We start from the raw sequence: 815 nt of genomic DNA on the forward strand, positions 1-815 counted from the left end.
GCAGTGTACTTCCACAAAGATAGCAGCTTTGGAAACCCTAAGGGGCAGGTCTAATCTGTCCTACAGGTTTGCTATGAGTCAGAACCAATTGAATGGCAATAGCCTTTTTGGGTACTTTTCCTCCATAATAGCAAACTTGAGTACTTGTGACAGACACCATATGGCCCTTAACATCTATTTGCCATCTGGCCTGTTATAGAAAAAGTTTGCCAACCCCTGATCTAGATGCTATATTTAATGTATGTGTGGCAAGTGCAACTTCAGATGGTGGGATTTGTGAGGACCCTGTGTTAGGCAGCTTTCAAAAACGGTCTTCAATGACCCCTGTTTCCAGGTATCCATATCCTGGGGTAATCCCCTGCCCTTGAGTATAAGGATTATGGCAAAGGGGATGGGATGTTGCCTCTGATACTAGGTTACAAAAGGCTGGGTCTCCTGTCTTGCTGTTGTTGTCTTGGTGTACACATTTTGATGAAGCTAGCTACCATGTTGGAGAGGCCCATGTGGCGAGGCGTTGAAGGTAGCTTCTGGTCATTAAAGAAGCCCTGGTGGTGCTCTGGGTTAGGCATTGGACTTCTAACTACAAGGCTGACGGTTCAAAGCCACCCACCCTCCTTCCACAGGAGAAAGATGAGGCTGTCTTCGCTCATAAAGATTCAGTTTCAGAAACCCTAGATAGAGCTGTTACGAGTTGGAGTTGACTAAATGGAAGTAGATTTGGTTTTTGGTTTTGGTCTGGCCATTAATTAATTAATTCATTTGCAAGGAATTAGATCCCTAGCTCATCGCCCTTGAATCTTGCCAACAACCATGTG

This window comes from Chrysochloris asiatica, unplaced genomic scaffold (genome assembly GCF_000296735.1).
Source record: "Chrysochloris asiatica unplaced genomic scaffold, ChrAsi1.0 scaffold00060, whole genome shotgun sequence".
NCBI lineage: Eukaryota > Metazoa > Chordata > Mammalia > Afrosoricida > Chrysochloridae > Chrysochloris > Chrysochloris asiatica.